Here is a 24,182-nt window from a genome sequence, read left to right on the forward strand (position 1 = left end):
AGCAGTAGAATCTCCATGACTGCAGGCTCAGTGAATTCCATCTCCCTGCTTGACTATTTATTTTCACTTTAGCACTGTTAGTACTAAAAAAAAAAAGAAAGAAAAGAAAAGAAGAAAAAAATAGTACTGCATCCAAGCCATGGTACTTCCCTCATATGTAGGCAGTGTAGGATCACAAGCCATCTGCTTTACCCCTCATCCAACAGGGATGCACTGGGTTGCAGCTGTATTTTCCATAGCCAGCAGGAGCTGCAGAGTCAGAATGTGGTACATAAAAAAAGATCTGAAACAATTCTATAATTTTCTTATATGCACATTAAAATGAGATGAAACAACTCATCTTCATCATTTCCTTTTTTTTTTTCTACAAAGTATTCAATAAAGTAAATGGAAAAAGATGTGCTGAAATAAAAACATAATATACTAAATTACTTGAAAGTTAATTTGGTTATGAACTTCAAAATGCTTTTCTATAATAATTTATTATCCTTGAAAAGGAGAAAAATAAGAAACAAAAAAATTTCCCCCTTTAGGTGCATACCAAAAGGAAAACATATTTTATTATCATAAATATTCTGTTATGTATATTTCTTGTCATTTCAATCTAACTGAAAAAAAAATTTGCTGGAAAGGGACATATTAGACAAATTTCATTTCCTCTTGCATCATCTCATTTGGTAAACGATGTAGCCATAATAGGTAGATCAATTTCAAACATTCTTTCTGGGCTTGAGTGCCAATGAACATATGGTTGAGAGCTTGTTACCAACCAGGAGGGGGTGGAGGTCTGTGAAGCTGTTCATATTTGTGGAGGTTCTTTAGAAATTGGTATCTGTTCTATTGTTTACAGAATCAGTAGACAAATATAAAGGGTCATACCCAAGGATGTGGTTCTCTTCTTCACTATCTGACCTGATCCACTCACTTAGTCTTTCTACTCTATTCTAATCTTCCTTTATGAGAAATTCTATCTTGATTGTATAGATTCTTTCCACTTATCTATTACTACATACATACATAAAAACATAACTGATTTTTAAAGACTACAAAGCTCAATCCATAGTGATTAAAATAATGCTCTTTGCCCTATTATTTTAATTGGTTCAAGATGTAAATTTATATTTCACACAAATACATTCATAAGGAGCCAGCTATGTATTTTCATAGCACTTATAAATAAAAAATAGAATCATTACAATTACTCTGAGCATGAAAAAGAACTGAAAATTATCAACTTGGACCTTTTCTGCCACAGAAATGATAGCAGTTGTGTCAGTAGAAATAATTAGTAGTCATGAAATGCAGTTTTTGTATTAAAATAGTATTTTTATAGATGTATTATGTAAACATATTTTAAATTATCCTTGAGCTCTTGATTATAATTTTGTATATCTGCAGTTATATTTCACATTATAAAACAACTTTAATTGGGCTTTTGATTAGGGCTCAAACTCCTAAGTGTTTTGATACATACCAACTTCTCATATATTTCTTATAAGTTTTTTAGTGTTTTCTAGTCAATGATTGGATTATTATGAAGGCATTTATTTTGTTGACAGTAGTCAATATATATTGCTCACCACTAAGACTTTTGTATGTGGCTAAGACCATGATCATAGAGCTATTTCTAATGGTAAATAGTAGAATTATACATATTCATGCATAATATATATACACCATTATACATGCCTATAATTATACATATATATATGTATGTATAATGTATAATCCATATGTTTCCTGATGGCATTGACCATGAAAGATCAAATACCAAAACTAGCATGGATATATATCATGAATTTGATCTCATGGAATTATTAAAAATCTTTTTATGTATCTTACGGACTTAAAGAAGTTTTTTAAAAAATCGAAGGGTTAGGGTAGGGGAAATATAATAGCACACTGGTTAGAAAGTAATTCCTTTCCTCCTAGAACAAATTATATAGTAATGGCATTATAATTTTAAAACAAAAGTGTTTTTTCTTTTCTAAAAATCATGTAAAAAAAACTTGATTTTTACATGAACAGTGCTGAATGAATCCCATTATAACTGAGGATATAATTTTATATAAGTTATCACACAATTTCTAAAATTTATGCCATCCATAAACACCTAACATTGGAATAGACTCATTGTCTTCATGAGATACCAATGATTACTAAGCAAAGAGCTAGGTTTGAGTTATAGCTTCTCTGCTTATTATCTGTCTTATGGCTGGCAAGTCTCTTTCATTCCCTGTATTTCTGTTTCCTTAAAGGTAAAACTGGGAAATACTGTTTGGTATTTCTGATACTAATTCAACTATAAAGTTTAGTTTATGGTTTAGATCATGGGTCAGTTAAACTATAGTCTGTGTGCCAAATTCAGCCTGTGCACATTTTGATATTGTCAACATACTAAACAAGTTTTGGGTTGTTTGTTTTCATTTTTAAATTCTTGAATTTTTTTAAAAAGTTTTGTGACATATGGGAATTATGTGATATTCAAATATCAGTTTCCACGACTAATGTGTTTTTTTAAATATAGCCACACTGCATATATGTATTGTATATGGCTATTTTCAAGCTACAATGGTAGAATGAAGAGGTGGACAAAGAAAGTAAGGTACCCAAAGTCTAAAATATTTACTAATGGAATTTGCAGGAAATGTTTGTGAGCTTCTAGTTAAGATGTCTACCTCACTTAGTATATTGTGAATACTTTAGAAGCAAGTTCTAGGACTGCTTCATCTTAACACATACAGTATCTATTTCAGTGCCTGTTGTAATGATCAAATGGTAATTCACGGAAAGTGCTCCCTGAGTATAAACTTTTGTAGCCATGTTAACGGTTGTGATAATTATTTGAAATTATTGAAACAAAATCTCACCAATAATCGCCTTTATGATGGATAGAATTTTTGAAAATTTTGAAATTTTCAAATGGTAAAATTTTTGACTTCAGCATTTTCACTGGAGTACCATTCACCCATAGAGATTTTAATGAATGTTTATTAACTCTCATGTTTTAATTTTTATTGTTGTTGTTTTGTTGCTATTTCATGCGATTATATAATGAGTGTTCTACACACATTTAACATACATATAGGTATGTCTGTGGGAGAAATTTCCAAAGGTGAGATTCTGATTCAGATAAATAAATCTTTAATTTTGGTAGATACTACTAGATCCCCTTCCGTAGGTACTGCAGTATTTTGCACTTCACTCCCTGATGTAGAAAAGTGACTATTTCTCTACAGCAGTGCCAATAATGGGATTGTAAAACTTGGAATTTTGCAAATATAATAGGTGAAAAATAGCATCTTTGTGTACTTTTAATGTATGTTTCTCTTATTAGGAGTGAAATTGACCATCATTTCATATTTGAGGGATACAAGTTTTTTTTACTAACTGTTCATGTCCCTTGATATTATATTCGTTTGTTAGACTCTTTAACTTATCAATACTAATAGTTCTTTATGTAATAGGTACAATAATTTCTTGCCAATGACATAAGTTATCAATAGTTTTTTTCACAGTTGCCATTTGTCTTTGGACTTTGTTTATAATTTCTGATTTATAAAAATTTATTATTTTAACATAGTAATTCCTGACATTTTTTTTTGTTCTTTATTTTTTCCCAATATTTTCTTTGTTGACGTATAATTACAATATAGAGTTATATTAGTTTCAGTTATAGAGTGTAATGATTCAGTGGTTCTATGCATTACTCAGTGCTCATCATGACAAGAGTACTCTTAATACTCTTTATTTTACACATCCTGTCACCCACCTCTCTGGCAACTACCAGTTTGTTCTCTGTATTTAAGAGTCACTTCTTCATTTGTTCATTGATCTCTTTTTTCTTTGTTTGTGTTGTTTTTTAAATTTCATATATGAGTGAAATCATATGGTATTTGTCTTTCTCTGTTTTACTTATTTCACTTACATTATACTGTCTAGGTCCACCCCTGTTGTTGCACATGGCAAGATCTCATTCTTTTTTATGACTGAGTAATATTCCTTCATATACCCACACCACATCTTCCTTACCCATTTAACCATCAACCATTTGAATTTCTTTCCTATCCTTGCTATTGTAAATAATGCTGAATAAACATAGGGGTGCATGTATCTCTTTGAATTAGTGTTTTTGTTTTCTTTGGGTGAATACACACTAGTGTAATGACTGGATCATATGGTAATTCTATTTTTTTTGTTTTTTTGGTAATTCTATTTTTAAATTTTTAGGAAACTCCATACTCTTTCCCACAGTGACTGCACTAGTTTACATCCCCACCAACAGTGCAGGAGGGTTCCTTTTTCTCCAAATCCTTGCCAACACTTGCTATTACTTTTCTTTTTGATTCCAGCCACTCTGACAGAGGTAAGGCAATATTTCATTTCATCTGTCAGAATGGCTAGAATAAGAAAGACAAAGTCATAGCATTCTTTGACTAAACCATGTTTTTTTAAAAAGATTTTATTTATTTATTTGAGAGAGAGAGTGAGAGAGAGAGCATGAGCGGGGGATAGGGGCAGAGGGAGAGGGAGAAGCTAACTCCCCAATGAGCAAGGAACCCGACATGGGGCTCCATCCCAGAATCCCTGGATCATGATCTGAGATAAAGGCAGACGCACCCCTTGACTAAACCATATTGTATTTGACTTGGAGCCTTCTGATATTTGAGGTTATTGGTGTTCAGAATTAGTGACAGTAGATAAAAATACATTCTTCAGGCCTTAACATACATAGCTTATGGTGTGAAAGTGGAAATGTTTATGTTAGAGACCAGAAATTATAACTTAGAATACAGTTGAATTTCTGTTTTTTAGCCACTTGCTATTGGCTGTTTTATGTCTGTGTCTCATGTTTCCTGATAGATTGTACCCTAGAGGTGCAGGTTGTAATTGCAAAGTGTATTGACTCCAACTAGTTTATGTTAGAAATATTTAAACATATGTAATTGGTAGAATTTACCTAAAAATATACATTGCAAATAATGTCTGCTGGCAATAGGCTTCATATATTTCCAGTGGTAACTCCTTGTGATTAGCTATATGCTTTGCTCCGTAAGTATGTATTATTTTCATTTGAATAATATAATAGAAGATTACTTCTTTAACCAGCCAGGCATTCTTATATAAAAAGTAAAGAAAACTCTGTTTTTCTAGGGTATCTGTAAGTGGCTATTTTTTACATTGCATTATTTGATAATTAAGGAGAATGGAATAAAAATCATAGATAAGAGGTCAGAGACTAAAAGGTGTGTTTCTACTTAGCAGTGCATTTTAGGCTAAGATATTTAGTCTATTCACAACTTTATGTTTAGGTGTAGGGCTCTATTGACATTAAAGATATATTTGATAATAAAAACATAAAATTTTTCAGAATAAGCAAATGAATTATATTTTCCATCTTCACTTTCTTACATTTATGGTGTATCTGCTCTGTTTATAACTATTAGAATTTTTCTAGATATAAACCATAACTTGTAGAAGCTATTGCTTACATCTATTAAGAGTTTAGTTACTAAAATTCTACCACTCTCTCCCTATCCGCATCCTATCCTGAATATATGAGTATAGACTATACACAATTATTCTTAAATTGCTTTATTAAAAACAACTAACATGTAGAAGATAAGCAAGAAATTTTAGTAAAATAAAGGAGCTAAGAAATCATCTTGTTAAATCAATCAAGTAATAGAAAGCAACAGTGCTCAGAACAGGTAAGTGACCTCTTCTTCTTCACGGGATTAGTTATGGTAGTGCCAAAGAAGGAATTGTAACGTATCTGATTCTATAATGAGAATCAGTTTCTAATAAACAGTGCATGAAATTCTTCTCTCATCATCACTATTACTGCCATTATTCTATACTTTTTTCTTTCTTTAAAAGAGAACCTTCAAATCTCTTTTAATATGAAGTGCTGTAGTTTCAAATTAAATAAATGATTTTGAGGTTAAAGAGAGAATAAATCATGTAGAAAGGATAGGGAAGGTTCAAGCTTTTAAGAAAAGAATGTATGATATCTCTAATATCATTATGAGCTCTGAATTAAAAATTAAGTGTGCAGCGGGGAAAGGTCCTAATTGTCATTTAATATTGTCAAAATGATAATTTTATGAACATTTTTATCATAACTTCCTTGAAATAGAAAACTTCGTGTATCAAAACATGACATTTGAATTTTATATAGATGAAAATGTGATGACATGATGTCGTGTGAAATTAATTATGACACACAGTTCTATATGGAAATGGAACTTTTCAAATATTTATTGTGGAAATTTAACTATTTAGATCCAGTTCTACAAGAAATTAGATGCATAAAAGGGGACTTTGATTTGGTGTATATTTCATTTAATTTGTAGAGATTTAGGATCTTTTTTTAAAGAAATCAGATTTCATTAAGGTTAATTACATTTTTCGAGAATATGTGATATTTTATTATTTAAATATAACTTAAAATGTTTAAGTTAATTAATGCATTTCTTAATGCTACACTGACAGTTTTTAAAGGTCATACTACATATGCCATGGCCATGACATTTATATTTATTCACATTGTGAACTTTATATTGCTATATAAACATATCCATCTGTGTGTGTGTGTGTGTGTGTGTGTGTGTGTGTGTTTATCAGTGGTGCTAACCCAGAAGTGACTTTCATCCCTGAGAGCTTTGGCAATGTCTAGAAACAAATTTTGCCAGGGCTAAATTGTCTATTAGTTATAGATGGCATCATCAATAGGGTTCATGATACTTAAAGGGCCCAGAAAACATTTTAATGCATTTTCAAATCAGAATAAAATATGAAAATATATATTATTTAGGCTGTATTATATTAGTCTTTATATCAATACAGTTATAAACAGATTTTATCATTTTAATTGAAAACGGGGCCCAAAAGGGAAAATGGTCAACCATCCATGGAAGTTCTAATGTGAATCTGATTTTGGGTTCAATGTACTTCTTTCTGAAATATAACTGTGTCCCATTTCTTTTTAATTCATATACTTGATTTTTTAAATTTTAATTCCAGTATAGTTAACATAGAGTGTATATTAGTTTCAAGTGTATAATATAGTGATTCAACAGTTCCACACATTACCCAGTGCCCATCATGACAGGTGTACTCTTTCATCCCTATCACCTATTTCACCCAACCCACCATCCACCTCCTCCACCAAGAAGAGGTCACTTAATTATTTTGAGCATCATTGTTTTCTATTACTTGAAAAAATTGGCAAGTGATTTCTTAGCTCCTTTATTTTACTAAAGTTCCTTGCTTATCTTCTATGTGTTTGTTGCTTTTAATAAAGCAACCATCAGTTTATTCTCTATAGTTAAGAGTCTATTTCTTGGTTTGTCTCTAGCTTTCTCTCTTTATTTTCCTTTAATCCTTTGTTTTGTTTCTTAAATTCCACATATGAATGAAATCATATGGTATTTGTCTTTCTCTGACTGATTTATTTCACTTAGCATAATACTCTCTAGCTTCATCCATGTCTGTGCAAAAGGCAAGATTTCATTCTTTTTTATGGCTGAGTAATACTCCATTGTATGTATACATATATGTATATAGATAGATATATAGATAGATATAGATACATACCACTTCTTTATCCATTCATTCATCAGTCAATGGACACTTGGGCTCCTTCCTTTACGTGCCTATTGTAAATAACACTGTTATAAACATCAGGGTGCATGTATCCCTTTGAAATAGTGTTTTTGCATTCTTTGGGTAAATACTCAGTAGTGTGATTACCAGATCATAGGGTAGTTCTATTATAACTTTTGAGGCACCTTCATATTGTTTTCCACAGTGGCTGCACCAGTTTGCATTGGCACCAATAGTACAAGAGGTTCCTTTTTCTCCACATCTTAGGGAACACTTGCTTCTTGTGTTTTTGATTTTAGCCACTCTGACAGGTGTAAGGTGATATCTTATAGTTTTGATTTGCATTTCCCTGATGATGAGGATGTTGAGCATCTTTTCAGGTGCCTGTTGGCCATCTGTATTTTCTTCTTTGGAGAAATGTCTGTTCATGTCTTCTGCCCATTTTTAATTGGATTATTTGTTTTTAGGGTGTTGAGTTGTGTAAGTTCTTTATATATGTTGGATACCAACCCTTTATTGGATATGTCATTTACAAATATCTTCTCCCATTCAGTAGGTTGCCTTTTAGTTTTGTTGATTGTTTCCTTTGGTGTGCAGAAGCTTTGTATTTTGATATAGTCCAAATAGTTTATTTTTGCTTTTACTTCCCTTGCCTGAGAAGACATATCTAGAAAAATTTTGCTATCAGGGTGCCTGGGTGGCTCAGTCAGTTAAGCATCTCTCTCTTGATTTCAGCTCAGGTTATGATCTCAGGGTCATTAGATCAAGCCCCACATTGGGTTCTGTGCTGGACCTGAAACCTGCTTAAAATTCTCTCTCTCTCTCTCTCTCCCACTCATCCCCACCTCCCACTCACTCTCTCAGAAAGAAGAAAGAAAGAAAGAAAGAAAGAAAGAAAGAAAGAAAGAAAGAAAGAAAGAAAGAAAAAAGAGAAAAAGAAAAATGTTGCTATGGCAGATTACAGAGAAATTACTGCCTGTGCTCTCTTCTATGATTTTTTTGGTTAACTGATATACTTTATAAAGTTTAAAGTTAATACCTTTACCATAATCCTAAACTATAGAAATAATTTAGGATATTTAAACACTCTGCTTTCCATTTTTCATATTATATTTGTCTAATATCTTTTTCCTCATTAAAAAAGTACTTTCTAGGTTTTTCATGATTAAAATTATTTAAACATTAGATTTTGCTTGGATTTATTCAGATTTACCAATATCTATTTTTTATTGCTTACATACAATCATTTGTTTATTTTCTATTTAGCATGTGAGCAGTAAAAGCTTTTTTTTTTTTTTTTTTACACTGAATCATTGTTTTGTGTGCATGGGATTCTATGATGAGTTTTTCCATTACTGTTTTCTTAAAGATATATTGTATGGTGAATTCTATTTTTGATGAGAAATTTGTTGTGATTTCATTTTTAATTTCCTCTTTTGCTTACGTTGATTTCAGGATTATCACTCTTTGTGGCCTATAGATGCACTAATGTGTCTAGACTTTGATTATTTTTCTTTATCTGGCTTTCTATTTCTTTCAGTATGTATATTAAGTAAGTAGGGTTGCCAATACACAGTACTCTAAACTGAGTGGTTTATAACAGAAACTTACTTTCTCACTATCCTAGATGCTAGAAATCTGAAATCAAGATGTTGGCAGGGTTGATTCCTCTTGTGGTTTCTGAGAGAAGACTTTTTTAAGGCCATTCTCCTTGGCTTGTAGACAGCTGGCTTCATGTTCACATGGTATTCTTCATGTATATGCATCTCTGTGTCCAAATTTCCCCTTTTCATATGAACATCAGTCAGATTAGAGTCCACTTAATGAACTCATTTTAACTTAATGAGCTCTGTAAAAACCCTATCTCTAAAAGTACTGGGGATTAGACCTTGAAATATGAATTTTGCTGGTAATTCAACCCACAGCAGTGTAAAATCAGTACTTGTATAATTATTGAGATTTTTATACTTAATTATAGAACTATAGTATATGTTGTTTCTTTGCATTTTTGATTTCCTCATTTATTGTTTCATTCTAAAATTTCTATTTGATATAATTTCTGTCAAATTTATTTCTAGCATACAAATCCTCTAAGTTGAATGTTTAATATGTTCTTTGACTTACACATGATTAATTTAAATATATTTTTAAATTTCTAATCGTATTTGGTTCCATTTTTCCTTTTTGTATAATGACCTGTCCTTTCATTTTTACTTCTGTTTCTTCTCATAGGATTTTAGTTATTGCAAACCACCAATTAACAATCTTGTTCAAATTTTCTAATTTATGTTTGTGCTTGATGAATTTGCATAATTCTTTTGTTTATTCACTGTCTGTCATGGAGATTTGATCCCAATATGCCTTTTAAAATTTTACATTCATTTGTCCTCAATAGTATACATAAGTAGGAATAGGGATTTTGGTTGGATTCCTCCAAAATATAGCTTAAGAAGTATCAATGGAAAGCCACTTATCTTTTGTCTGCTGGCAACCAGTTGGTTTTATAAATCTGAATGAATATTAATTTTTAAATTTTAACTGTAATTTCTTGTCCATACATTCAGTGGAAATAGCAACAACAGTAACACCAATAAACACACACAAAAAATAAAACATATCTTTCATCTGGGCTACAACTTTTGGTTTCAGTTTATTGCAGAACTCTTATTAGAATCAAGAACTTCTACTGGACCATTAACTTCCTTGTACTTTCTGAAGCTGGTGGGTAAATTGTCTAATTTTCATTTCATGTAGTTGTTTTTAAGTAGTCTTGGTTTTTTCAGATACCTTCATTCTGAGAGTCCTATACCTTGAGGAGACTGAAAATTGCGATTTCTAATATTCAGGAGATGCAATAACTAAATTCTTGGTACCCAAAGCTTTCATCCAGTTTAATTTCCCCCAGAGGAATGAGGCTGGCTGCCAGCTGGAAATGATCTCCCCGGTACTAAGTTTCCTCTCCTTTCCTTTTCTCCTGGGAATTATCTTTCACTGTTTTTTTTATTTTTATTTTTTTAAAGATTTATTTATTTATTTATTTGACAGAGACACAGCGAGAGAGGGGACACAAGCAGGGGGAGTGGGAGAGGGAGAAGCAGACTTCTGCTGAGCAGGGAGCCCGACCCGGGGCTCAATCCCAGGACCCTGGGACCATGACCTGAACCGAAGGCACATGCTTAATGACTGAGCCACCTAGGCACCCCCTTCCGCTGTTTTTAGCTCACTCATATAATACTTCAACTTTTAATTTTTATACATCATTTTGACCATTTATAGTACAATACATGTCTTTTTTGGCTTTGCCATTTTATTGGTCATATCTTGCCTCAAGTTTTTCTTTATACAGAAACAATATTTGGATTAGGTAATCTTCTTAATATATGTTCTGGATATAAATAATAGTATTAGGGGTGCCTGGGTGGCTCAGATGGTTGAGCATCTGCCTTCAGCTCGGGTCATGATCCCGGGGTCCTGGGATTGAGCGTGCATCGGGCTCCTGGCTCAGTGGGGAGCCTCCTTCTCTCTCTGCCTCTGCCTCTTCCCCTGCTCATGCTCTCTCTCTCTATCTCTGTGTCTCAAATGAATAAATAAAATCTTAAAAAAAAAGAAATAATAGTATTAGTTTTACCATGCTTCAATATTTTCATGCAGAAGTAGAGATTAATCTAAATATTTCCAAAATATCAAAGAGTAGAAATATACATTCCAAAAACCTTATTGCACTTCTTAACTAAAGTCTGATTTAGTTCAACATGTATATTCCCTAAGGAAATGAATAATTTTCAACATACGTATTAGGATATTCTCAGGATATCTGTTTCATTATTTTATTTTTTTTTATTCAATGGATTTTGAACACTGCATTGCACTGGATCTCACATAACAAAGGTATTTAATTTGAAAGTTGAGCCACAGGGTCTTCAGATGCATCCAGGCTTTTACTTTTGTTTTTAAAAGTCATAAAGAAAATATCAAGCATTCATTTTAAGAATTAGAATGAAATGTAATCAACTCATTTCCTGTAGGATATTTATTTTTCCTATATATGATTTGTCACTGTATTCATAGAAATTTAAACAATATATGGTATGAAATCATTTTCTATGCTAAAAATATTACAAAATATTAAAAAAAAAGCCTAACCTATAATCATGGCCTTTGGTTTGCATCATTTAGAACTAACTATAGCTTGATTATAGGTGAGTTTAATAAAAATTGAAGACTGCTTAAGATATATTCATTCATTCAAAATTTATTGAGTCCTTTCTCAGCTCTGGTCACTCTCCTAGGTATTATTTATATGATTATGAAAAAAGGAGATTTATTAGAGGACATTGACATTAAACCAACATTCACACATATACATATTTGATTATGAACCATGATAAGGGTTACGGGAAACAATGTGCTTGCTATGTAGTGTAAAACCTAGACTGGTGATTAACAGGAGAACTCTCTGAGGAAAGAACAGTCAGGCTGATATCTAAAAGTGAATAGGACCTAGTCAGTCCAAATTGGTGGTATGCTCATGACTATTGGGAATGGAGGCAATTCCATGGTGAAGGAATAACACATGTAAAGATCCTAGCATGGAAAGGACTCTTTGGATTTGAAGTTCAAAGAAAGTTCCAGGTGCCTATAATTCATATTTAGAGAAATAGGGAGACATGGTTGATTTTTCAGAAGAAAATTACATGGCATCATTGTATTTATTATTAGGCAATCACTTTGCTCTATGAACAACTGAATTGGAGGGAAGAAGCTCAGGAAAATCAAAAGTAGTTTAATTTCTATAAAGGAGCTAATATAGAAACAGATAGTAATAGAGTGTAGTTTGCTTACTTACATTTCAGTAATGGTTCAAGGGCTAATGTATTCATGGACTATATAATGCGTATGGACTCAGGAGAAGTCTTGAGACATATATATAAGTAACAGTGGTGGAAGTCACATTGGATAGGTAGCCTTGATTTTTCTACCTATATAATTGTTTAACCTTGGTAAATACAAACTTTCAAATGGAGTTTTATTATGCACATTAATAAGGCAGATGAATGAAATGATTTCAGGGATTCTATTCACTTCTTCAGCATGAGTTCAATGGTTTTAAAAAACTACAGCATGCCATAGCACATACCCTCCCCAATGTCTATCACCCAGCCACCCCATCCCTCCCACCCCCACCACTCCAGCAACCCTCAGTTTGTTTCCTGAGATTAAGAATTCCTCATATCATGAGATCATATGATACATGACTTTCTCTGATTGACTTATTTCGCTCAGCATAACACCCTCCAGTTCCATCCACGTCATTGCAAATGGCAAGATTTCATTCCTTTTGATGGCTGGGTCTTATACGCAAACAATGAATCATGGCACACTACATCAAAAACTAATGATGTAATGTATGGTGATTAACATAACATAATAATAATAAAAAAAAACTACAGTATGCCATACACTGTACTAGATGTGGAGGTTATACTAATGAAATACACAGTCCCAGTCATTAACGAAGAGGAAGCAAATTCAAGGACAGATGATTGAATCACATTGCTAATGGTATAATAACTGCTAAGCACAGGGGTTGGTGGTACAAGAGGAAGTGTGGCATACTTGACTTAGATTCTCATAAGAGGAAGAGCTTGAACTAATATTTCGCTATTGATAGAGAATGAGACAGGAGGAAACATTTTGAGGTGACATGTTTATGGCATAGATTGTGGTGATGTATACTTATCCCCAGACTCATCAAGTTGTATACATTAAATATGTACAACTTTTTGTATGTCAATTATACCTCAAGGAAGTGGTTTAAAAAAACAGAACCATAGGGGCACCTGGGTGGCTCAGTCGGTTAAGCATCTGACTCTTGATTTAGGCTCAGGCTCAGGTTATGATCTCAGGGTCCTGGGATTGAGCCCCACACTCCGTGGGAAGTCTGCTGGAGGATTCTGTCACTCCCTCTCCCCCTGCCCCTGTTCTCATTCTCTCTAAAATAAATAAATCAATCTTAAAAAAAGATAACCATAAAACATTTTTTAAATTGAGAAAAAACTGCATTTTTTACTTTTTTAACCTATGAGGTTATTTTTTCCTTAATAGTTTTAGTTGTGTCTAGGGGGCTGACCCGTATTGAAGAGGATTGAGCATTCATATAGGAAGAAGGTTATAATTTAGTTTGAACCTATGGATTATTTACTTACTTTACTTCTAGTACCTATTCCTGCCTTTCAGGCCTTTTATCAGTTGCCCTCTAGTCATTAATTGTCTAGAACGTGTAAAAATTTACATATTCCTCAGCCTGCTACTAATCCTGAACTCGCTGCTTTTAGTGATTGACACAGTGTTTGTATTGGTTAGTAATTTCCTGCTGGTTGTTGAAGGAAACCATGTGAAACTAGTTTAACAATGGGAAATAATTTACTAGTTTGCATATCTGAAGAGTAGAACAGGCTTCAGGCACAGGCAGAATCGGAAATACAAATGATGTGATTAGGATTCTAACCAATTCCCTAAAGCTGCAAACTCATAAATTATGTGAAGTCCAAGACCCAAGATTTGCAGGCAACAGTTCAGTTTCTTTGCTCTGTTATAAAAAGGATTTCCTTGCTTGCAGCTAGATAGAGATTTTAAGTGCCCAAATATTTTTCAATTCCATGTTTTAGGGGTCTATCTTTGAAAACCTCCCATTTCTAGGAACACGTTTCTCTATCAGAGTCCTTTGATTGAAAAAAATCTACACTGGTTAACAAAAACAAAATAAAATATAAAAATATAAAACAAGATCAATTCATTTTATGGAAAAGATATACATCCTTTCTTTGAGCTTTATTGGACTGTTGTTCAAGCACTGTGCTGGACTGATGAGTCAACCTCTGCCAAATAACTTAAGTCTCAATTTCTGATTTAACCATTAAAAAGGTTAAATTAGGGGCGCCTGCATGGCTCAGTTGGTTAAGTGTCAGCCTTCGGCCCAGATCATGATCCTGGGGTCCTGGCATCGAGCCCCTTATCCAGCCTGCTTCTCCCTCTCCCTCTGCGGCTCCCCCTGCTTGTGCTCTCCTGTCAAATGAATAAATAAAATCTTTTTTAAAAAAATAAATAAAAAGGATGAATTATCATGTGTTCAGACAAATGCTGTCCAATAGAACTTTCTGCAATTTTGATCATGTTTTATATCTGTCCTGTCCATTATGGTTGCCACTAGCCATATGTGGCTATCAGACATTTTAAATGTGGCAACTGAAGGGATACCTGGGTGGCTCAGTTGGTTAAGCAGTGGACTCTTGATTATAGCTCAGGTCATGATCTCAGGGTCCTGGGATCAAGCCCAGTGTGGGGCTCTGCACTCAGTAGGGAGTTTGCTTCAGGATTCTCCCTCTCCCTCTGTCCCTTCCCACACCCCACTTGTGTGCACAAGTGTGCTCACTCTCTCTCTCAAATAAATAAATCTTAAAAAAATGTGGCTAGTGCAATTAAGGGACTAAATATTTACATTTTATTAATTTAAATTTAAATAGCTACTTGTAGCTATTGGCTATATTGAATAGTACAGGTTTAGACTAATCAGAAAGGAAACCTAACCTCATATGCAAATAATATACATACAAAAGTATGAATCTATGAAAGTCACATAAAATTACAGGCATAGAGAATGAAATTAAACACAATGCATCTAATAGCCTGACTCTAATGTGTAAAAAGTTATGAAGACTGGAAGGGTCAAACCTGATTTTCTTTTCCTCGGTTTCAAGTAGCATACATTGTTATTGTTCAATTTATTTGTATGTATGGGGTTGTAGGTGGTGCTTGCACTCAGAGGCATGATTTCATAAATCACCTTCTTGACTGCAACAGAATCTTACTCTGAGTAATTTAAAGATAAAAGTAACTTTCCAGATGGATATTGGATAGATCACAAGAATTGGCAGGAAGGCCAGTGAGTTAGTGTTGAATTAAAGCAGGAACAAAGGGAAGCTTAGTGGTTGTAAATGCAGCCAGGCTGATACCCAGAAACAACTAAGTCAGAACTTTGCCACTGATATTTCTACACCTAGATGTGCATTGCTATTATCTCTGTGTTCTTTTTTTTTATAAGATTTTATTTATTTATTTGAGAAAGAGTTTGAGAGAGAGAGAGGGAGCATGAGCAGGGGAGAGGGGCAGAGGGAGAAGCAGACTCCCTGCTGAGCAGGGAGCTGGATGCAGGACTCAATCTCAAAACCATGGAATCATGACCAGAGCTGAAGGTAGATGCTTAACCAACTGAGGCACCCAGGTGCCCTGTCCCTGTGTTCTTGATAATACAATCACAAATAACATCTGATCTGCCCCTTGGTCTTTTTGTCACTTGAAGTTTTAAAGCTCCAGATAAGAGCATATGTTAGCTCCGTCTAAGACTTGCGCCAGTAGTCTGGCTGCCCCAAGTAAAGAGATACAGTCTGGCTCCTGCAGTTTCCATAATCGAAACAGGATTCTGTCTTCTACCAAAAGTCTCAATGGGGTGTCAATTCTTCAAAAATAAAAAGGGGGTCCAAAAAACATACAGTTGCCCAACATATAGTTTTATATAATTCCCAACTGTATATGAAAATTTAATGTATTTGACTTTTGTTTTACTTCATTATTTTATGCATTGTGTCTCCAAGATAAATATGATTCATCCTATTAAAAAAAACCTCAAGAATAGAGTTCACTATCTTTACTTTTTCAACTCACTTCAATGATGTCCACTGACTTTTTTTTGAAGAAAAGGATTTTATTTATATATACGTGTGTGTGTGTGCGTGTGTGTAATATACCTATATACATGCTAAAAGTAATGATTCATAAACTTGTTCTGGAGCATCTTGTCTGCTTGGTAATTGCTTGTTCAGTTCATTAGCTGCTTTGCATTCATGGGTTCTTTGTGTTGTTACATCAAAATTATGGGAAGTATTAAACACATCCATAGTATTCAAGGTAATATAAACTACCTTTAATTAAAATAAAATAAGAGGACTCTAAGAAGAAAGGAAATGCTGTAAGAGAGACCTGTATATATTTCACTTGGAATTACACTCCTTTCTTATGTATGACTTATGTTATGAGTTTATGTTGTTTTTTTCCCTCCTTTTCTCCTTGTTACTCTTGTTCTTTGAACCCTGTTATTACTGTTCCATTGAATTAAATTGACCATGAGGAGTTTTCAGTTTTATTACTATTTTTATAAACATTGAGATGGAGAATAGCAAAATAATATCTAATTATGTATCAATTATCTACACAAGCAACATTAAGTAAATATTTATGTTTCTGCGGGGAGGAGTGTCAATGTGCAATTTAGCCATGGGAAACTAAAGACTCTTTCTGAAGAGCTGTTAATTTGCATGTAAGTAATTTCTATTCTATGCTTTGCAGCTGCATTCTTCTTAGTGTCTGTAAGAAATGTTGAAAATAACAAGGAGATAAGTAAATGCTACATTTAGGTTATATATTCAAAACAAAGCTTTGATCTATGTATATGACTAGGTACAAATAGTAATAAGGTATATAGTTGTAGTTTTCAACTTTGGATATTAGAATCAGGTGGACAGGGCGCCTGGGTGGCTCAGTCGTTAAGCGTCTGCCTTCGGCTCAGGTCATGATGATGACCTGAGATGGAGCCCGGCATCGGGTTCCCCGCTCCGCGGGAAGCCTGCTTCTCCCTCTCCCACTCCCCCTGCTTGTGTTCCCTCTCTCGCTGTGTCTCTCTCTGGCAAATAAATAAATAAAATCTTAAAAAAAAAAAAAAGAATCAGGTGGACAGTTTAAAAAAATCATCAAGCCTAGACTGTACATCAGATTAAGTCAGGAAGTCTGAAAAATAGAACTTGATATCAATATATTTTAAAGCTACCAAAATGATCCTAAATTTGTATCGCTCAGAACCGCTGGTTTTCAGGCTCAGTTTGCTAATGATACACAAGGATACCTTGAACAAAATGACAAGAATCTTTAATGGTGTTGGAAATTGTTACTTTGATTTAATACCTGGCATCTGTAAAATGATCATTGCAATGTATATATGTGCTCAATCTCCTAAATAGTCTTGAATAATGCTAGAACTTCTAAATGAAATTATATTTCCTCTTCGAAAAATATATGATTAAATGAGATTGAGTATTTTTCTCCACATAGATATTTTCATGTCACCTTTATTATTTTGTTATGTTGATTTTCATTTTTACTGATATAGTACATGCACCTAGGGAGAAATGTCAAGTAGTACAAGAGCAGTTTTAACAAAATTGATATTTCTCTTCCTTACCATTCCCTGCTCACAGACATTCTTTACAGATAAAAACCAGTCTGCAATATTTTAGTTCTTTTATTTTAACATGACTGGGTTTATTTTAATTGCCTGCTGGGTTTTATGAAGATCTACTGGTTTACTAATCTTATCTCTTTCTACCTTCTCCCTACATTGTCTTATCATTCATTTTTCATTTTTTTCTTTGGTTGTCTTTTTAGCATATATAAAAACTGGTATGTTTATTTCTTCCCTTGTTAACCATAGATAGGCTACCATTATTTCCCACTTTTTAGGATTAGGATGTAGAAAACCGTACCATTGGCTTTGGAAGGCATTAAAAGAGATGACAGAATTTGGGCTCCTTTTATTACTAGCTTCCCCCGTTAGTTCTCCAAGACATTGCAATTTACATTTTTCTTAAAAATGTTTACTTTACATTTTCCAAGAATATGCACTGCTGTTGGGAGAGGTTTATGAGTGGCTGTTGAGTATTCTGCATGGAGACATCAAGTACTTTTTCTATAATTTTTCCATTAATCTTTATGATTCAGAACATTTCACCCCCACCCTCCATTTAATTGGTGTTTTTGTCTCCTAAGCTTTTCAGGAAATATGCAAGACAGGCAAAGCAGAGTCCTCCTACTTTTTTAAGAATTTTTTTAAGAATATAGCTTCCTTTGTCCTTATATGTCAGTCATCATTATTTCATTTGAAATTTATCTTAAGAACCTAAGAAATGTCTTTTGTGTTTAGAGAAAACCTTAGAAACTGTACTTTGCATAGTGTTTAAAACTTTTAAATATTTTTTATAGTTTAATGAGCCTTCAAGGAGAAGAAAAAAAGTTTGTGTTCAAACTCCCACCTTGAGCAGAAAGACTTAAGGGAACTTCACATAAAGGAAAATGTGAATTATGTTATAAAGTTTCTTGAAAATTATAGATGGTTTGCAAACTTCACATGTCTTAATTTGGGGGCTATACAAACATGTGAAAGATACTGTATGATACTGTATGGTATTAGCATTTTTATCAGAGCCAACTGCATAATCACCAGTTTTAACTAACATGTTGACTTCATTGTTTTCCATTTTGTTAGATGTTAGACAATAGGAAAAAAAAAAATCTCCCGGCATAGTAATGAAGCAATGAGGTTGTTTTCATACATATTCACATTAGTAAATAGTTGTGTTTACATATGATATGTAATTATACCATATTCTATTGTTTTTTCATAATTCCTTAAGATGTTTTATCATATCGTATATGCTTTGCAATTGTATTTAAACATCCAAATTATATAATTTAATCAACACCTGTAATTAAAGATTAGAAGAAAAGTATAGCTTTAAAAGACACTAAGATTAGTTTTGGAATGAGTGGAAATTAATATCTAATATATTTTATACTCAATTCTGGTAAAAACATGGAGACAAATATGATCTCTAGATATTTCTGAACTTGCTTTAAGATATGACTTATGATGCAGAAATAAACTTTATTCATGCTAGTAAATAGAGGCTCATTTTGTTCATGTCTCTCCCCCTGTCCCAGTTAACACAAAGATACTTATCTGCTATGAGTATTTTTTGAAGTTCTGAGAATTCATCATAGTTTTTCTTTTTTCAACTAGGTATACTCTTTTAATTAAAAATTTTATTGAGATAATTATAACTTTACATATATTTGTAAGAAATAACACAGAGAGATACAAATTCTGCCCAGTACCTCCCAATGGTGATATTTTGCAAAGCTACAATGTATTATCACAATCAGAATATTGACACTGATGCAATCCACCAGTTTTATTCAGATTTCCCAAAACCTTCTTATAATCATTTATTTGCATCTGTTTGTCTTAAGTTCTATAAAAACATTATCACCTGTGTAGGTCCCTCTGTCCACACTGCCACATTCACCCCACTGAATGAACCCAACCTGCAAGGGTCCATCATGTTGCCCTTTTGTAACCACAGTAATTTTCCTCCTGCCACCATCTTCTTCCTCTCACCCTTCTACCATCACTAACCCCAGGGAAAAAATATGAGTCTGTTCTTCTTTTCTACAATTTTGCCATTTCAAAAATGTAACAGAAATGGAAGTATACAACATATAACCTTTTGGGATTGACTGTTGTTCACTAGGTGTAAGTCTTTGGAGAGTCACTCTATTGGTGCAGGTCTGTTGCTTCTCATTGCAGCATAGTCTCCATGACAGGCTTATAACACATATCAGTTCACCAGTCATTTGTCGAAGGGCATCTGGACTGATTCTACTTTGGAGCTTTTACCAGTAAAGCCTCTATGAACATTCATTTATAGGTGTTTGTATGAACATAAGTTTTCATTATTTGTGGATAAATTCTAGAGTGTGCAGTTGATGTGTTACATGGTGGTAGCATGTTTATTTGCTTAAGGAACTGCCAAAATGTTTTTTTAGAATGGTTGTAATATTTTATATCCTCACCAGCAATATACAAATGACCCAATTCTTCATATCTTCCCCAACATTTTTTTATTTTAGCCATTCTGATCTTCTGTGGTTAAAATTTTCTTTTTCCTAATGTCTAGTGATATTTAACAACTTTCTATGTGCTTATTTGCAATCTGTGTCTTTGGTAAAATGGTTGTCTAGGTCTTTTGTTAATTTTCTATTTTTTTTAACTGTTAGGATTGGAGAGTTCTTTATATATGCTAGACAAATTTGTTGGATATGTAGTTTGCAAATGCTCCCAGTCTCTAGGGAGCAATTACGTTATCTTGTGATTCTCTTCACATAGGTTTTTATGGAGAAAAACTTTATTTATTTATTTATTTATTTTTAAAGATTTTATTTATTTATTTGACAGAGAGAGACATAGCAAGAGCAGGAACACAACCAGGGGGAGTGGGAGAGGGAGAAGCAGGCTTCCTGCCGAGCAGGGAGCCTGATGTGGGACTCGATCCCAGGACCCTGGGATCATGACCTGAGCCGAAGGCAGATGCTTAACGACTGAGCCACCCAGGCGCCCTATGGAGAAAAACTTTTTAATTTCAATAAGATCCAACTACATACTTAAATTTTCCTTTTATGCATCATGCTCTTGGTGCCAAGTGTAAGAAATCCTCTCCTAGCATTAGGACCAAGATCTCCCCCCACAAAGTTGTATACTTTTAGGTTTCACATTTATGTCTACAGTGCAATTTGAGATAATTTTGTATAGAATTTCTTGAAAAGGCTATCCTTCCTCCTCTGAGTTGGTTTTGCACCTTTGTTCAAAGTCAGTTGAGCATATTTGTGTGGGTCATTTCTGGGTCATCTATTCTATTCCATTGATCTATAGTTTGGTTTAACTAACTTAAGGGCTGTGTCCTCCAATAGAAATTTTAGAATAAGCTTGTTTATATCTATAAACTATATTGCTAGAATTTTGATAGGCATTGCATTGAACTGATCAGTTTTAGAAGAATTGACATTTAACTGTTTGAGTCTTCCAATTAGTGTATATGAACAGGATATCTTTATTTGTTCTTTGATTCTTTCATCAGCATTTTGCAATTTTCAGCATTCATTGCATAAAACATCCAGTGCATGTTTTATTACTGTGCCATTTTTAAGTTTATGACTTTCTTTAGGGTAATTATAAAAGGTGTTTGTTGTATTTTAATTTTAGTTTCTGCATGTTCATTGTTACTATTGATTTGTGTTTTTTCACCTTCTATCCTGCAAACTTGTTGAACTCACTGATTAGTTCTAGGAGTTTTTAAGTTTTTAATATGTTTTGTAGGTTTTCTGCCTTGATAATGATGTTCTGTACAAATAGAATTTTAACTCTGCCCTTTAACCTGTATACATATTTATTTCCTTTGTTTGCCTTCTTGTAGCACTAGCTAGGACTTACAGTACTAGAATAAGACTGATGAGAGATGACATTTTGCCATGTTTCTCATCTTAAGGGAAAAGAATTCAGCTTTTCACTATTAGGTGTGATGACACTTGTACGTTTATTATTGATGGTCTTCATCAAAGTTAGTTAATCCCTCTCTACTTCTAACTTGCTGAGAGTTTTTATCATGAATAGACATTGGAGCTTCCCTGATATTTTTCTGCATCAGTTGATAAGAGCATGCTTTTTTCTTCTTCTTTAACTGATTCCTTTTGTAGAATACGTTGGGTGGGTTTTATTATTCTGCCCTCATGTTAACTGACTCTATCCTCTGTCTTCTCTACTCTACTATTAAGCCAATCTAGCATTTTTCCTAGTATTGTATTTTTTGATTCTATAATTTTCTTTTGGCTACTTTTTAATAACTTCTTTTCTGAGATTACTTATCTTTTTCACTTGTTTCAAGATAATTTTTAATTTATTACTGAAGCATTTTCATAAAAGCTACTTTAAAATCCTTGTCAGATATTTCCAACTATCAGTTCATCTTGGTGTTGGCATCAATTGATTGTCACTGATCATTCAAGTTTTGATTTTCTCGGTTCTTTGTGGGGTGGGTTAGTTTCCATTATTTTCTAGACATTTTTTCCTTATTATTATATTAGCCTCCGAGTTCTACTTTAATGTTCTGTTTTATCAGGCCATCACCCAGTTTAGGTTTAGCAAGTAGGTCTTAGCCTACTTTTATGGCTCATGGTTCAAGTGGTAGTAAATGTTCAGTGCCTTTGTGGTATTCTTTTGTTCGGCTTAGTTAATGTGGAGTCACCAGGATCCCCATTCATCCTAGATGGCGCTGTCTATGAGGGCAAAATGAGTTTTCCCTAGGCCTCTCTGCTAGGTGTCTCTTTGTGGGGTAGTGATATGGTGAAATGCTCCTACTGGTGACCTCTGGCTTCCCTAGTGTCCTTGGACAGGGATGGAGAATCTAAAGACCATTAAGTCGCAGAAGCTTCGTGGACTAGACTAGAGGTTGTTGGGTCTCTCCAGCATTGCTGCTCACCTGTCTCAGTAGCTCTTAGTGGAAAAGAGGAGTCTTACATTCTGTGAGGAAGCAGAGCTCCCATTAATGGCTTGATGGGGCTCCCAACAATCCCTCTTGTCCAGATTATCTGCTTATCTGATATTACCAGAGGGAATTCTGTTTTTCAAAGATTTTATTTATTTGACAGAGACACAGCAAGAGGGGAACACAAGCAGGGGGAGTGGGAGAGGGAGAAGCAGGATTCCCGCCGAGCAGGGAGCCCGATGCGGGGCTCGATCCCAAGACCCCGAGATCATGACCTGAGCCGAAGGCAGATGCTTAACGACTGAGCCACCCGGGCGCCCCCAGAGGGAATTCTGTTTGATCCAGGGGAGAACTCAGCCTCCTCAGGTGCCTTCTGTTACCAGGATTATGAGTCAGAAAATACAGTTCTGGGTGGCATTCTTCTGTGGGGTTAGAAGATGTAAGACACCCTACTGCTGTCCTGTTCCTTCAGTCTCAGAATTACAGAGAGGCTCACTCTTCTTACCACCTTTTAGTATTCACTGCTGATTACCCCTTTGCCCTTTCCAGGGTTTATAATTGTGCTTATGAGGCAGGAATAGGGGAAAATTGAGTCTGCACTGTCTTTTTTGTACTAGAAATCTAGCATACATTTCATACATTGAATTACCTTATTTACCAGGGTGAACACCTTATTTATCCATCTATCCTGTGTGTGGGGGGGGGGGCGGGTCCTGCTAGTACATTTCATGCATGTCTATGCCATTAATATGTGTTGTTAAATCTAGTTAGAATTAATCCCATTTCATGATGTAATGCTACTTATAGCACTATTTTAGAAGAAATAGAGTCATTGGGTTGTGGTTGAATCTTGATAATTCCATTTGGATTTTGAGAGACAATATTTGATTGCTTTAAATGTTTTATTTATTTATTTATTCATGAGAGTCAGAGACAGAGAGAGAGAGAGGCAGAGGCAGAGGGAGAAGCAGGCTCCCCGCCTAGCAGGGACCCTGATGAGGGACTCGATCCCAGGACCCCAGGATCATGACCCGAGCCAAAGGCAGATGCTCAGCTATCTGAGCCACCCAGGCGCCCTGATTGCTTTATATATAAATATTTAAATGATATTCCAAGAAGATAAATATTTTTTACCTGAGTCACTTTTCCATTTTTAACATCCCAGAACTTATTTAAAATAGGGTTTATTTTAATACAAAATTTATTTCCTATTTAGGTGATTGTTTTGCATGTGAGCAGAGGTTTCTCTAGTTCTCTCCAAAATGTATTGCAGTGGAGTTCTACATTTTTCAGGAATATATTTAAGCTGGGGTTGGATTTTCAAGCACCCTTCCCTCCCGCACTCGCAGACTCTCTCCTGACTCTTAAGAA

General features: G+C 34.1%; 1 protein-coding gene across 2 annotated transcripts in view; it reads left to right on the forward strand.

Moving 5' to 3' along the window:
• Positions 1–24,182, forward strand: part of CDH18 (cadherin 18) — a 306,595-nt gene that overhangs the window by 1,331 nt on the left and 281,082 nt on the right. The window lies entirely within an intron of this gene.

The sequence above is a fragment of the Neomonachus schauinslandi genome, chromosome 7, assembly GCF_002201575.2.
Source record: "Neomonachus schauinslandi chromosome 7, ASM220157v2, whole genome shotgun sequence".
In the NCBI taxonomy this organism is placed as follows: domain Eukaryota; kingdom Metazoa; phylum Chordata; class Mammalia; order Carnivora; family Phocidae; genus Neomonachus; species Neomonachus schauinslandi.